At 42.2% G+C, this 15,912-nt stretch overlaps 1 protein-coding gene across 4 annotated transcripts in view; it reads left to right on the forward strand.

The window, feature by feature from the left end:
• The first annotated feature begins 13,772 nt into the window (after nucleotides 1–13,772).
• UTRN (utrophin) overlaps nucleotides 13,773–15,912 on the forward strand; it is a 389,350-nt gene continuing 387,210 nt past the window's right edge. For 2 of the 4 annotated variants that reach the window (XM_081943506.1, XM_081943504.1), the window contains exon 1: nucleotides 13,773–14,384. The gene's annotated coding sequence lies outside the window, so the exon portion shown is untranslated. The remainder of the gene's footprint in view (nucleotides 14,385–15,912) is intronic. The other 2 variants (XM_081943503.1, XM_081943505.1) reach the window with 1 other exon arrangement.

The following is a 15,912-nucleotide window of genomic DNA, read 5'->3' on the forward strand; positions in this document are numbered from 1 at the left end:
TTTTATTTTAAATCGTTTGTATAAGATTTTATTGGTGATATGTTGCCTATAGGCTAATCAATAAAGCTATCATTTCGTCATATTATTTTGTCAGCCACCCGAGAAACATGCTGCCACTGAAGTTTCTGGAAACCAAATAAACAAGAGACCTACTTTTAAAGCCTAAATATGACAAAAATATGACAATTTGAAAAGGGTTCGATCTGGGAGGTGAGACTGGCTAAGGGATTGTTTATTTCCGTGATCTTCAATTGTCCTGGACTACAACTACCATCATCTCTGGCAAGCCCAACTACCCGTAATCTAATTTCACCGGGAGAGTATCGGAACAGAGAGGAACGATTTTCTTACAGAATTTCGAGAAAGAGAACTGCAAGCAGTTTTGATTTTCATTCAAAGAAATAATAGGAATGGGGGTTTTTTTTGGGGGGGAGGAGGGGAATTCCGCTATTCCTCCCTTTCCTTCTGCCCTAGCAATAAAGGATAATATTTGTAGCTCAGAGTTGGAATGAGGGGTCCTTGGTGCTCTGTGAGCTTGCCTTGTTGTCTTGTAGACGTTTCATTACCCAAACTAGGTAACATCATCAGTGTTTAGGAGATAGCCCACATCAAAGAGGCTGACATATTTCTAACAAAGGCCTCTTACCTCAGAATTTATGTTGGAAACACTTTGAACTCCTGGTAGATCTTGGCAGATCTGCAAAAAATAACCACGGTGGAATCTGATTGTGTTCAGATCATTATATTGTGTTATATTGTACATACATTATATTGCCAAAAGTATTTGCTCACCCATCCACATAATCAGACTCAGTTGTGAGCGGATACTTTTGGCAATATAGTGTATATATTATTTTGTAAATAAAATTATGAAATGTACCATAATTATGTGATGCATAATTAAATTCCAGTTCCCATTTACTTAGGACTACCTGTCTTTTTTATCCTCACTTTCCCAATGTTTGCAGTGAACCACAAGAAGGATGGAGGACTGAGAAATAATGGAGGTGATCACGAGGTGGGGGCTTACCAATCATAAGCAAACAAACATTCTCCCTCTGTAATATAGACACCAAAAAAGAAACATCTATTTATTAATTACATTACTGCACGTTAGAAGGATCTATGAAAAACATGAAATTTTATATAACATGACTAAGATTATCTTTAGAACAGGTTACTTTAAAAGCTTTCAGTGGGTCCATGGCAGCGGTGGGATTCAAATAATTTAACCGGTTCTCTTCCCTAATGATTTCTTTCAACAACCAGTTCACCAAACTGCTCAGAAAGTTAACAACCGGTTCTCCCAAAGTGGTGCGAACTGGCTGAATCCCACCATTGGTCCATGGAAAGAAACAATTTATACCAATCTTTAGTAGAAATTTACTTTGTCTTCTTGTTGCTTTAATGCATTAATAAAGACACCCATCTCTCTCTCTCTCTCTTTCTCTCTCACACACACCATATTTTCCAGATTGTGAAAACTGTGAGTGTAATATATTTCCATTGTAATGCAATCTTTATGTATTTTATTTTATGCCTTTAAATATATTTTTCTGAGAAGGGATCTGTCGTTTTTGTCCTAGACTCAAAGGGGTCCATGGCATGGATTGATGGGTTTTATTGTGATTTTACTGTCTTTCCACACTGCCTAAAAATAATAAATGCCTTGGCCTGGCTCGCATGAAAGGGCCTTGATACAATAAGGTCTGCAATTAAAATGAAACATCAGGGAAGTATTTAAATAGTAAGAATGCAGTCCAGAAATATCAATGTGATGATACATCAGTGATTATCCATTGATTATCTAATCAATTTAAATTGTGAAGCTTGTCATGGAGTCTTAATTATGAATAGCAAAAGGTACAGCATGAGTCAATTGACAATAGCAGTTGGCATTTAATAATGGAGATGAATTTTTAACTGAGTTGCAACTTAATCACCTTTACTTATATTTCACCCTATGGGTGAGGATTAGTCTGACATTTCAACTGGGCTATGGCTAAACCATAATGAGCCATTCTGTATATTAATTCCTGATATAATGCAAATTATGGTTTAGGAGGATGTAAATATTTTATGTTAATACTTCTGCTGTAGGCCAACATATGTCAACATGGCTCTGCTACAGGGGTGAAATCCACTTACCTTTCCTACTGCAGGTGTGTTTAGTGCAGGTGTGTGCACAGTGTTAAAGTGACATCCAAAGTGCAGGTGGACGCAGCCTGCTACTGAGCATGAATGGCAAGCGAATAAGCGAACAATAAGGTAAACAAGCAGTGAGTTGGGGGGGATCTAATCTAAATCACTGTGCCATGTGATTTAGATTAGCTAGAAAGCAGGAAATCCTGCTTTCTAGCTAATCTAAATCACGGGGCACAGCTGATCGTTGGAAAAACCTGTTTGCCGGAACCTAACATAACAGGTGGCATTTTTTTACTACCAGTTTGGGTGAACAGCTGGCATCTTTGCTACCAGTTTGGGTGAACAGGTCCGAACCGGTAGCATTTCACCCCTGCTCTACTAGTGTTCTTTCTTTGGAAGAAGACATTGCTTTTATTTTGATTTTCTTTTATTTCTTTATTACAGCAGTGTTTGTCAACCTCAGAAGTCTCCAAGTAGCATATTACTGGGGAATTCTGGGAGTTGAAGTCTACACACAGTGTGGGCATTCTCTAAATACTGATTTAGCAAATGAGGTAGATAAAAACAAATTTCATTTAAATAAGGTATTTGGGCAAGTATAGTTTTATACATAGTATAAGCCTAGCTACACATTTAAGCAGATACATGATTTGACTCCTACCTTCTCAAAGATATGCCCCAATGATAATACTGAGAACAGAGCTGTCTGTTCCATTTAGTACCATTTACTATCAATGTTTGTCAGTTTTAGAAACGGATTCAACATTTAGGTCGTATTTGCTCCAGGATGAGATGTGTGGCTTCAGCGAATAAAAATCTGTTTAGAGGAGTGACCCCTAGTGGCCCTTTGTGGTTATGAAAACTTCACATGTTTTGTGAATCAAGGATTTGCAATTTGGGCAAAATGTCCATGAACTAACATACCTACATTGAAGTGATCCAGAATTGTTCATCACAATAGTATAGTACAAAAACAAAAGGTTTTTGTTTGGAAGGAGAAACAGAAGAGCTTGAAATGTACAATAAACTCTCATTTTGCTTGAAACGTTTTGAAACCCATTGTAATTTTCTTTACCGGTACTCCTCGATTTATGAGGACAATTGAGCCCAAAATTTCTGTTGCTAGGGGAGAATTTGTTAGGTGAGTTTTGCCCCGTTTTACTACTTTTCTTGCTACAGTTGTTAAGTGAATCACTGCCCTTGTTAAATTAATAACAGTTGTTAAGTGAATCTGGCTTCCCCAGACTTTCTTTGTCATAAGGTTGTGAAGGAAGTTATTACTCACCCCTCTACTAGAAAAATGAAATATCCTAGGAAATATTAAAAAGGCAGAATATAATATTTCCCTGGATGAGAAATGGAGAATCATGTTTTAAAGACAAAGCAGCTTCCTGCAGCTCCCTACCATCCCCCTTCAGCTCCAGGGTGATAGGATTAAGATATGGCCCTCAGAACATGATAGGATTAGCCCTCTACCCATCTAGCTGTAGGAAGTTATCACCCAGCCCTCTCCCAGAAAAATGAAATATCCTAGGAAATATTGAAAAGACAGAATATTACATTTCCCTGGATGTGAAAAGGAAGAAATGTTTTAAAGACAGAGTAGCTCCCTGCAGCTTCCTGCCATCCCCCTTTGTCAATGAACCATTAAGATGCCCAAGCAAGTCCCTTTACATAACAAAGAGTTCTCCCCTTCAGCTCCAGGGTGATGGGATTAAGGCATGATTAGCCTTTACCGACTCCCCACATGGCATCTGAGAACTCAACCAAACCTGGATTCAAAACACAGTCTAGAGAGTTGCCCCTGCATGGGCCCATGGGAGTCTGACAACCAATCAGAATACAAGCTCAAGATCAAAGGCCAGAGAGGGCATAAAACCAGGGACTTTTAGCATCTCAGCCCTTCTTCTCCCCTTCTCTTCTTCTGCACCCAACATTGAAACATGTGATCACCTTTTCTGTTCAGGACACAAGCCATGTGGTCCTGTCCACCATTAAGCCGCAGCAGCTGCCAAAAAAGCCAACACAGTTCTAGGCTGCATCAACAGAGGGATAGAATCAAGATCACGTGAAGTGTTAATACCACTTTATAATGCCTTGGTAAGGCCACACTTGGAATACTGCATTCAGTTCTGGTCGCCACGATGTAAAAAAGATGTGGAGACTCTAGAAAGAGTGCAGAGAAGAGCAACAAAGATGATTAGGGGACTGGAGACTAAAACATATGAAGAACGGTTGCAGGAACTGGGTATGTTTAGCTTAAGAGAAAGAAGGACTAGGGGAGACATGATAGCATTATTCCAATATCTCAGAGGTTGCCACAAAGAAGAGGGAGTCAAACTATTCTCCAAAGCACCTGAGGGTAGAACAAGAAGCAATGGGTGGAAACTAATCAAGGAGAGAAGCAACTTAGAACTGAGGAGAAATTTCCTGACAGTGAGAACAATTAATCAGTGGAACAGCTTGCCTCCAGAAGTTGTGAATGCCCCAACACTGGAAGTCTTTAAGAAGATGTTGGATAGCTATTTGTCTGAAACGGTATAGGGTTTCCTGCCTAGGCAGGGGGTTGGACTAGAAGACCTTCAAGGTCCCTTCCAACTCTACTATTGTATTGTATTGTATTATTGTATTATTGTAAGCCATCTTTCCAAGCAGCCTCCATGTCTCCAGTGTCTTTCCCCCCACTTGGAGCCGAACCCAGAAGGACATTTCTTTCAACATAGCAACAGAACTCACCACATGGCACCTGGAGAGATTGCATCCCTCAGCAGATTCAACCAAGCATGGGAATCTGACAACCAATCAGAATATATTTCTTACACAGGAACAGGAAGTTCCAAGGCGGGGTCCAAGAGAGGGTATAAAACTCAGGCTCTCTCAGCATCTCTTCCCTTTTTTCTTCAAGATCTTCAAGGCATGTGACCCCCTTTTCCCCGAAAACCTCAAACCATGTGGTCCTGTCTACCATCAATAAACCACCTTTCCAAACAACTTCAATGTATCCAGTGTCTTTTCCCCCACTTGGAACTGAAGCCAGAAGGACATTTCTTCCAACAGTTTCAAAAACTGATCACATGACCCTGGGACACTGTCATAAATATGAGTTAGTTGCCAAGCACCTGAATTTTGATCACATGACCATGGGGAAGCCATAACGGTGGTAAGTGTAAAAAAACAGTTATAAGTCACTTTTTCAGTGATGTCTATGGAGATTCTCAGTCATCCAGGTCGTGGTTGTCTTTTTTGGGGACTTCCATTCCCCACCATCCAGTCAGAGCTGCAGAAATTTCTTAGATAAGAAGCAAAACATCTTCAAAGAAAAACCAGAAAGTCCAGTTGCCTCTTGAAAATAAAAAGCACCTTTTGGTTTTTCAGTGATGTCATAACTTTGAAAGATGACTAAACAAACTCTTGTCAGTTGAGGACTACCTGTAATAGGTGTCATTCACATTCCAGTGAGGCTTGGCTTTTCTTTCCAGAGACACAGCTTTATTTTGCCAGATTCTACCTTAATTGGATTAGAATGAGGCTTCTCCCACCTCACAGCCTTCAGGGGATTGTTGGAGTTCCCTGTGGCCGGTTTTTATTTATTTATTTTGTGTCCAGATCAGGCCTTAAATTACGAAAACGAGGCCACCTTTTTGGCTTCATTGTTGGCCAGAAACAAATAACTTTCAGCGGATACTACTGTAGCAATCCACAGACCAACAAGCACTTGGTTAGTGTGGGTTGAGGGTTTTTTTTGATAGATTTGCATTTCTTTCTTTTTTTAAAAAAAGAATTTTATTGGTTTTTAAACATTTATGGGGAAAGGTAAAGGGTACATAGAAAATTTTGGCAGCTCCCACGCTAGTGGTAGAAATCCCTTCAAATCTCACAATTTTTACAATATTAAAAACAACGTATAAAAGATAAGCAAAAAACAGAATCTTATTCTACATTGTATCAACCATGTGTTCAATCATCTTTTCCTTTGTCACTTTCTAGCATATCAACAATTACAAATATTTCAAATACTTTTATTTTTGTGACCTGAGTCTTTTCGATATTGCTCCTTCCTCCCTGTCCCCAGGTGGAGCCACAGCCCCCCTCCTTCATATCTTGTACCTTGCTACCCTTTTCACTACCTTCCCTATGTTCATCCTCTAGGAGAGAAAAATATTTTTTATTGAAGGCTTCAGCTTCCTGCACTGTATTAATTCAAATTCTATTTCCCTCCCAAAAAATCAACATTCCCTCTGGCAATAACCATCTAAACCAAACTCCTTTATTGTATAGTTTCTTTGATAAGGAGGAATACTTCCTCCTTCTTTCTCTTATCTTTTTCGGAATCTGCTTAAGAATGGTGATTTCATCTTTATATTTTAGTGGTCCCTCCCTTTGGGCCCCAAGCACCTCATCCCTTGTGGTCCTCCTGAGAAATTTAACATGTACCTCCCTTGGAACATTATGACTTCTAGCATATGCTGAATTAATCCTGTAAACCAGATTCATATCCCACCACAACTGTTCTTTATTTCTCTTAATGTATTCTGCTAAAATTGTACTCATAATATCCTTAAGGTCTTCATTTTCTGTTTCTGGTAGGTTCTGGAATCTGAGAAAAAAGGACATTCTTTCAAATTCTATTTTTGCCATAAAGTTTTCCAATTCTACATTTCCCTTCCAGACTGCCTTAACCTCCTCCCCCAGCCCAGCCACTCCCTCCTCCAACACCACAATTCTCTGTTTGTTTTCTGAAATATGATGTTGAACACCTCTGAGTTCATCTTTAAGATCTGTCACCTCTTTTTTCAACTCATTTTGACCCCTCATAATTTCTTGAAACATTTGGGTAACAGATAGTTCTTTTGAGCTCTCTCCAGACCCTTCTTGTTGTAACAATGAAGTAATTTTCGTTTGCTGCATGCTTGGACTGGAGGTGGCAGAAGCTGAAAATGATGTGCCCGATGGTGGTTTCTTAGGCCCCATTTGTCTGAATTCAGAGATGGTATAAGTCTTTTACAAAGAAAATGGCATCAGCGGAGTGCACAGCTGTGCTGGTCCAAGGAGGCAGACAAATCCAAAAGCGAAAAGTTAATTCTCCTTCACAGTTCCAAGGCACAGAGGCACACCAGAAAGTGGAAAGTCAAATAATGGAACTCCAGGAAGACCATGTAACAGGAGAGGTCCAGGTCTCCCTCAGAGAGGGTAATAAAACAATACCAGAGGGATTTTTTTTCCAAAGGTAGTTTCAAAAGGCAGACTTCATTTGTAAGTGCAAAAACAAAGACGGAAGGGCGCCATCTTGGCTCCTTCTTTCACAGGGAGAAGAACGGAGATCTCCATAAAGTTTTTAAAAAAACAGCTCAGCAATTGCAATTGTGATAGCAATCCTTCTCACATAGTTAGTTCAAGTGACGAGTCAGCCTTTATTCTCTCTCCATTCCAATATATAGAGAGATAATTCAAATGCCGCTTAATCTGAGGGGGGGGGTAAAGAGAAGAAACACCCCCCTCTAATCTTCAGTTTCAAATAAGTTGAACACGAATTTACAATAGTCTGCTGCTTATCCTTTAACGACAATTAAGGAGATCAGGATGGCTCCCCCACCACCAGCATTCAGCCGCTCTTTTTTGGATTAACTCCTTCCTTGTGGAGCCCATTCGGCGAAAGGGCGGACAGCCCGAAGCAGTACCATGCCCCCCCCCCGCTCCCTGGCTCCAAGGCGAGGCTGAAAACACCCCCGCCAGCTGCTGCCGAGTCCGGGGGATCCAGCGAGCCGCCCTACGGCAGGAGACCCCTCCAAGGCCCCCTGTGCTCCTTACGGAGCCCACCAAGGAGACGAGCGGCGGACAACAGGTCCGTCGCCTGCAGGAACTGGAAGTGATCTCGATAGATTTGCATTTCTGATTTGGTATCATCTCCTCTGCTGACAAGGATATCCAGGAAAAGGGTAGCATGTTGTTGTTTTCTTCTTTCTTTGTGAATTTTAGTGCTTTGATGGAAATAGTCCTCAGCTTATAACCATTTGTTTAGTGACCATTGAAGTTGAAAAAAAATGACATGACCATTTTTCACATTATGACTCTTGCAGCATTCCCACGGTGATGTGATCTACATTTGGTTGCTTGGCAACTGACATATATTTATGACACTTGTATAAGGTGCGGGGGGTCATGTGATCACCATTTGTAACCTTCCCAGCTGGTTTCCGACAAGTCAAGTCAATGGGGGAAGCCAGTTTCACTTAATGATGGCATGATTCACTTAACAAGATCATTTGCTTAATAACAGTGGCAAAAAGTTGTAAAATGAGGCTGCTGGAAGAAATGTCCATCTGGGTTCAGTTCCAAGTGGGGAGAAAGATACTGGAAACATGGTGGCTGTTTGGAAAGATGGTTTAATGATGAACAGGATCACATGGTTTGAGGTCCTTGGCAAAAAAAGGCACATGGGTGAGAGATAGAAATAGATTTATATCCTCTGTTGGGCTTTAACTTTGAGTTTGTCTTCTGATTGGTTGTCAGACTCCTGTGGGGCCATGCAGGGGTAACTTTGTAGGTTGTCTTTGAGTCCCAGGCTTGGTTGACTCTTGTTGGGTGATGATGTAATGAAAGGGCTTTGGGCAATTCCTACTATAGCTCTGCCTGAAGGAAATAGATCTTTGTTACATAGAATAGACTGGCCCAGGCCTTAATGACCCATTAACAAAGGTGGGTGGGGGGGAAATGTCTGCCTCCCTTTTAAGGGAAATATTCTGCCCTTTTAATATTTCCTAAAATATTTCACTTTTCTAAGAAAGGGGTGGGTGCTAACTTCCTACAAAGCGCAACTCACTTACCAACTACCCCTTTTGGGCTCAATTGTGGTCATAAGTCGAGGACTACCTGTAGTCTCTGTTAGGTAAGCTCCCCGTTAGGAGAACGAGTGCGCAGAGAAGCGTAATGAGAATGGTGTGGAAGAACATGCACAAACCAGCATACAGGGACAACGAATAGTAAAAGTAATAGTATTATACTTATGTGGAAAATATAGGTATTCAGAGTTCAATTTACACACGGTTCAGTCAATCAGTAATCAATGTTCTCAGTTAAGGAGTGATCCATCGAACACAGTCCAGTATCATATAATCAGTTCAGCACACAAAGTCTCTAACAGAAGCAAAACTCATAGTAACTCAGGATACATCTACAAGCAGTATTCACCGATCAGCATCTAACCAACAGAGAGCTAACAGTCACTCTGGCTCCATCTTATGGCTGCTTAGGATAACAGCAACTAATCCCATTACAGGAGTACTTAAAGAAACAGTACTCCTCTCATGGCTTATATATTGCTGACCCAATCGTTAGCTTACATTCCTAACATTCTCATGTATCTTCTCCAATTGCTTTTCTATTATGAAGAAGGTATCATCTACATACTGGGTCCATACTTTTGGTTATAGGTATGAGAGTGCTATAGTTTCTAGACACTGTGCCATGGTCTTTGCTATGAATGGTGAGAATGATGATTGCATGGGTGTTCCTCTGATTTGTTGATATAATTGTCCATCAAACTGAAATGGGTTAGTAAGACAGTGTGTCAGGTCCATGATTCTTGGTATTTCAACCTTGGTGTATGTGGCTAGGTCAGATGTGTTGTGCAGTATTCTGCATGGATTTATTTTTTACCAGTTGTTTTATCTTTGGATGTGAAGAGTTCTGTGACATCAAATGAAACTATAATTTCGGAGATGACTTCCGGCAGCCGAAGGTGACAGACGCGTGCGTCCGCCTTTTCAGTGCTTCGGTGGACTCCCCTGAAGTCTAGGGGGAGCACAGGGTGCCTTGGAGGGGCATCCTGCCGTAGGGGTGGCTTGCTGGGACCCCCTGGAACGGCGGCCGCCGCGGGGGGTCTCCAGCTTTGCCCCAGGAGCCGGAGAACATAGAGAGCACGCGGAATGCCACTGCGCGCTTCGCCAAACGCAGCCTGGAAGGAAACAATTAATTTGAACGAAGCAGCTGAAGCGTGGTGAGGCGAGGGGTCTCCCCAGGTCTTTTACTATCTTTACTCTTTTGACTGTTCTGCAGTATTCTTTTTGGGACTTTGTTTCAACTTCTGGAGGAGTTCAGATTGGAGGGGGGGGGAATTCCACCCCCCTTGGAAAAGCGGCACTTGGAAAATCTCTCCCTTTTATGGGGGAGAGAGAAAGTTTAAAATCTACTTTCACTTCCCTTAAATAATGGGGGGAAATTTCTTTTCTTGACTACAACTGCGAGAGAAAGGATGGCTGAACTGATTCTTCTCTAAACTATCTATGGGAACTTTGATTTTGTTGTTTCCTGACCACCTGTATTGGCTGAGCCAATATGGCCAACTTCCTCCTTCTTCTTTGTCTTCATGAATGAGACTCCTCCCTTGGAAAACTTTATGGCTTTCAACTAATTTCCACCCCAGAGATCTCCAGGATCCTCTTCAAATACGTTTTTCCCCTGGATTTGGAATATTTTGACCCACCTATTTGCTCTAGTCTTGTACTAGAAGACTTATTCTCCTTTGGACTTGTTTGGTGATCCCTACCGGCTGTGCTCTCCCACAGACACAATTTCTTTGTACTGAAAATAACTATCTCTGAGTTTCATGATGGGTGCAAAGAAATTGCAGCCTGGTAAGGCCTCGTCAGCCCCAACATCTTCCACGTCCAGCCCCATTGCTCACCAGTCACAACTGGGATCTTTTTTACAACCTAAAGCCTCTGAAGGATTTGTCTACTCATCAGATGCTTCAATCCATCTTAAAGGGACAGGACGAAATTAAAAAACAACTGCAGGACTTAAATGAACAGCTCAGAGAGACGAATCAGCAAACCACACGGAATGAACAGAGGATAGGTGTACTGAAGGAGGGTGCGGTTGGGGTGAGAGATGAGATGAAGACAATCCAAAGGGGGAATGCAGAATTTGGAAATCAGATGTTAAAAATGGAATTTGAAAGGATGTCTTTTTTTTAAAGTTTTATTGGTTTTTACAAATATTTTGGGGAAAAGGGTACATAAATGTGGAGAAAATTTTTGACAGCTACATCATACGGAAGGTGGTGCTTCCCCGGGATCTTACATCTCTCTCTTATTTTATATATATCAAAATAACATTATTACATACATATTAGCAATTTAGGTTTACTCAAATTCTTTAACATCTTCAATCATACTTTATATCACTTCTAACCATTTCATTATATTAACAATTGCAATGTACTTTTAATTCATTTCTGTGACCTAAGTCTCATTGCTGCCTCCTCTCCCCTGTCAGTTGGCTGAGCCATGGCTCCCCCCCCTTCATATCTTGTGCACTGTCTCTTGTTTCGTCTAGAAGGTTCTTGTGTTTTTCCATGAAGGCTTCTGCCTCCACCACTGTATTAATTCTCACTCTACCACTCTCCCAGAAAATCAACAAGCCTTCTGGAACTAGCCATCTGAACCAGATATTTTTTCATACAATTTTTTAGTTAAAAAGAATTTCTTCCTCTTATCTCTTATTCTTTTTGGTATCTGTTTCAAAATGGTTATTTCTTTATCCTTATATCTTAAAGGTTCCCCCCTTTGAGCCCCTAGAATCTCATCTCTTGTAGTCTTTCTAAAAAATTTAACATGAACTTCCCTTGGGACATTGTGTGTTCTAGCATATGCTGAGTTAATTCTATATATCAGATCAATATCCCACCCTAGCTGTTGTTTATCTCTTTTAATATAATCTGCTAGCATTGTTATCATAGTCTCTCTTAAGTCTTCACCCTCCATTTCAGGTATATTTTGAAATCTAAGAAAGAAAGACATGAAAGGATGTCTTTTTTTTCTTAGGTTCCAAAACTTGCCAGAAGTTGAGAATGAAGATCTTAAGGAGATTATGACCACAATACTAGCAGAATATATTAATAGAGCTAAACAACAACTTTGGTGGGACATTGATCTGATCTATAGGGTTCTAGGAGCTCAAAGGGGAGGACCATTAAAATATAAAGATAAAGAAATAAATATTCTTAAACAGATCCCAAAGACAGTAAGAGATAACAGAAGGAAATATTCCTTCTTAGTAAAAAAAATTATACAATAATGGGGTTTGGTTCAGGTGGCTATTTCCAGAAGGCATGTTGATTTTCTGGGAGGGCAGTAGAATTAGAATCAACACAGTAGTGGAAGCAGAGGCTTTCACCAAAAAACACAGTGCTCTCTTAGGTGAAATGGGGGAATGCTACACAAGAAACAAAGGAGGGAGGGGCTGAGGCTCAGCCAGTGGAGGGGGGGGGAGAGGATGCAACAATTAGAAGACTCAGATCACAAAAGTGATTTGAAACATTATTGCAATTGTTGTTACAATGTACCTTTATGGAAGTGATACAAAACAATGATTGAAACATATTGATGATTTTGTGTTAAACTCAAAACTGCTAATACTTATGTAAATGTTGATATTTCTCTATTTTTGTTTGTAAAAGTTGCAAGACCTGGGGGGGCTTCTCCTCCCTGCACGATGTAGCTGTCAAAATGTTTTATAACCCTATAATCCCTTTTCCTTGTAAAACTTTTAAAACCAATAAAAATTTGAACAACAACAAAAAAAATGAAACTATAATTTCATCTTCTTCTATGTTTAGGACTTTGATTTAATAGAGGCACTGTAGTGGGGAGTTGCAATGGTATGTGCAAAAGACCTTGGGAGATGGGGGAAAACATGCTGCCTAGGAAAGATCAGATAGTGGGGTGGAGGGGGCAGGGAGTGAGCCTGCAGCTACATAACAAGCCGGAAAAGCAACCCAGAAAGGATCCTCTCTTAACTTATGGCTGTGAAAAGAGATGGTGGGATATTTATACAGTATTTTCAAACTTGCAAGATTCTACAAGTAATCCTCAACCGAACAGGAGGAAATGCCTATGTACGGTAATTATCTTCACCGCAAAAAGTGCCTTTTTCCTGGACGTCCATGGGGATTGTGAGTCATCCAGGTTCTGGTTGTCCCAAAGGTGCTTTGTCAAGAGGCAACTGGATTTTCTGGTTTTTCTTTGAAGATGTTGTGCGCTTCTCATCTAAAGAAGCTTCTCCAACTCTGAAGAGTTGAAGAAGCTTCTTGGCTGAGAAGCGAAATGTCCAGTTGCCTCTTGAAAAAACACCTTTGGGACTTTTCCCTGGACGTTTGTCTTCCCAATCTTGCCTACCAGCCCTGAGATTTCTTAGTGGTCTCCCATCCAGGGACTAGCCAGGCCCATCTTTTCTTGGTTTTTAGTTTCTCAAAGTCATCATCATCATTAGGATGGTGTGTGGGTGTGTGGGTGTGTGTGTGTCTGTGTGTGTGTGTTTGTGTAAAACTTTTCCTCCTGGCAAGGTGGTCTCCTGCTTGAGCAGGGGGTTGGACTAGATGACCTACAAGGTCTCTTCCAACTTTATTCTGTGTTCTAAGGGTTCGATGACTTAGGACCAGCGGCAGCACCTTCGGCAGAGGGAAAGGCCAGCGGCCCCGGTGATTGACAAGACGAACGGTCACGTGGCTCCTGTCACGCCACCTCCCTCCGCCGGAGCGCAGGTCTCTCTCTCTCTCTCTCTCTCTACCAGGGCGGGGGGAGCGAGAGGATAAGAGCGCGGGCGCAGCGAAAAGAAACTTCCCAGCGCAGCGGAAAGTTCGCCGAAACAGTTCAATGACCGGAGTGCGGACGGAGATTCTTCGCTTCCGCCAGCTACCAGACGCCTCCCTTTCCCTTTGCAGCGGAGGCCGCCGGGGCCGAATCCGAGACAACTTTTCGCGGACCCCCCCCCACCTTTCCCTGCTCCGCTCTGCCCTCACCTAATAACAAAGGGGGCCGGGACGAGCCGAGGGACCGCCCCGTTCGCCACCGCCCCCTTCCTCTAAAGTTCAGCTTGCCCGGCTGGTGAGAGAGAGAGAGAGAGAGGCGCTTCCCTCCCTCCTTCCCTCCTTCCTTAGGGCGAAGCAGCCGGTGGAAGCGGAGGAGAGAAGCGGCCAAGGGGTTCGCGGGGCTGCAACCAAAGTCCAGCCGAGCGCGTCGGGCGAAAGTTGCCTTGTTTAATAAGCTGCGGCGGTGGGGGTCGGTTTGCTTCTCCAGGGGCGCGTTGGGTTTCTTTTGGGGAATTCGGGGTGGGGTGAGGGGAAGTCTTTAGAAAAAGAGCGAAGCCGCAGCCAAACCGCCACGGAGCGGACCTGAGGATCGACCGTCGCACCAAAGTCTCTGCCTCCTCCTCCTTCTACCCCCCCCACCCTCCGGCAGGTAAGCTGATGAATAATTGACGGTGAAGGGGAAAGGGAAAGGGGGGGAAAAGGCAACCCGATTCCTCCAAGCGAAGGGCTGGGAGGACAAAAGGGCACCCGAAGAATTCAGTTCTCTCTTCCCAACTTTCTCTCCCGCCGCCGAACTATAATCGATTCTCGGTTTGGATGGGGTAGGGGGGAGGATACTTTCCGTTGAGTAATTGCTACGGGGCGGGTGTCGATCTTCGGTTAGGGTAAAGCCAGAGGGTTGGAGCTGAGCGGATTTCGCTGCGAAGTGACAACTTTTGTGCAGAAGTTTTGCTCCACGTGGGAACGACGCTTTGATTATTAATTTGGCTTGCTTAGTCGGTTCCAGCGCTCCTTTAAAAGAACTTCTCCGATTCTTGTTTGTTTGGAATGTCTTTCCCCCCTCCTTATCCTGGTTCCTTGTAGCAAATGAAAGAGGCGAGGTCTTTTACATTATCTTTGAGAAGGACCGTTTGGGTGCACACGACTAAGCAACCTAACTCTTCAAAAGCCCCCCCTTCCCTTTGGCATAAACTTTAGTGATCTGGCTGTTAAATGCTTTTTAAAAGAACGATCTAGTGTTCTATTTGAGCACATTTTGTGGGATTTATGACCTATCTATAGTGTTGGTAATGGATGTTGGAGACTGCAACCTGTAAAACTCAGGGCAGCCACTAGGCAAATCTATTTGCTGCCCTCAAGTGATGGCCAGCTTTTTGTAGCCTTTAAAAAAAACGCAAATAGCTTTTATTGGGTTCTTATTTATGCTAGATAAAGGTAGTTGCTTTTAGAGTCAATTTTAACTCCTGCTGACTTTATGGATCTCTTCAAAGTTTTTTTGAGAGGTGGGGAGAGCTGACCTCTATTAACCTTTTGGTACATAGTAAATTTCTGCAAATTGATTTCCTGTCCCACTCACTTTTTAGATTCCTTGGCATGTCAAAACTACTCGGAAATATTTATAAGGTCTCAGAAGAGCAATATTTGCATGCATTTGGGGGGGGGGGAAGGGTCAGGTAACAGTCCTGAGACTTAACCTTAGCTATGCCATTGGTACTTCCTGAATTGTTTTAATACAGGAAATACCACTGGAAGTGCAGCTTCTGTTTGTGATTGAGTTGTAGTGCAGCCTTCCCCAACCTTCCAGCTTTCTTAGGCTTCAATTCCCAGAATTCCAAAATTCTGGAGTGCAGCAGTTTGGGAAAGTGAGTGAAAATAAAGTGAGTGAAGAAGACAGCTGTTGCTTTCACTTGAAGTGGAAAGTAATAGCAATCCTCTTTATCATCCATCTTAGTCCGCCTCCTTCCTGATACATATCTGGAGGTTTTTTTTGGGATAGTCACTGGTTATTTTAAGGAAGAATAGCATGACCTAATCTCTGTTGGAGTTTTCTAATTTAAAATCCTTGCAAGTTCTGGTTGCAAGTAGGGTGGAACCTGAGTAGGCATTAACTTGCTTGCTCTGGAGTGTTTGGAGGACCTCAGAAAAGCGGGCTTCTGTTTGATGGGAAAGCAAAACAA

The sequence above is a fragment of the Natrix helvetica genome (genome assembly GCF_964273705.1).
Source record: "Natrix helvetica genome assembly, chromosome: 2".
In the NCBI taxonomy this organism is placed as follows: domain Eukaryota; kingdom Metazoa; phylum Chordata; class Lepidosauria; order Squamata; family Natricidae; genus Natrix; species Natrix helvetica.